A 288-nucleotide genomic window follows, 5' to 3' on the forward strand; every position below is an offset into this window, starting at 1 on the left:
TTGCGACTGTAGGGCGGAGGAATAATTTTCCTTCTATTTTAAAACTAAGCTAATGGCAAACTTGCCATTTGTCCCATGAAACTGAATTTGATCATCTTTTGAAATGGTTGTTTATCAGCAAATCAGTATATTATGACCAGCTAACTAAAAATCCTGCATTTCATTATACTAATAAACGCTACACTATCGTAATCTTCATTGGCACACTTTAGGATAACAATGTTGACAAAGTGAGTGCTGTTCATTGCCATCTCTGGCATCAACCCTTACACACATGTAGAACTTTGG

The sequence above is a fragment of the Penaeus monodon genome, chromosome 27 (genome assembly GCF_015228065.2).
Source record: "Penaeus monodon isolate SGIC_2016 chromosome 27, NSTDA_Pmon_1, whole genome shotgun sequence".
Classification (NCBI taxonomy): domain Eukaryota; kingdom Metazoa; phylum Arthropoda; class Malacostraca; order Decapoda; family Penaeidae; genus Penaeus; species Penaeus monodon.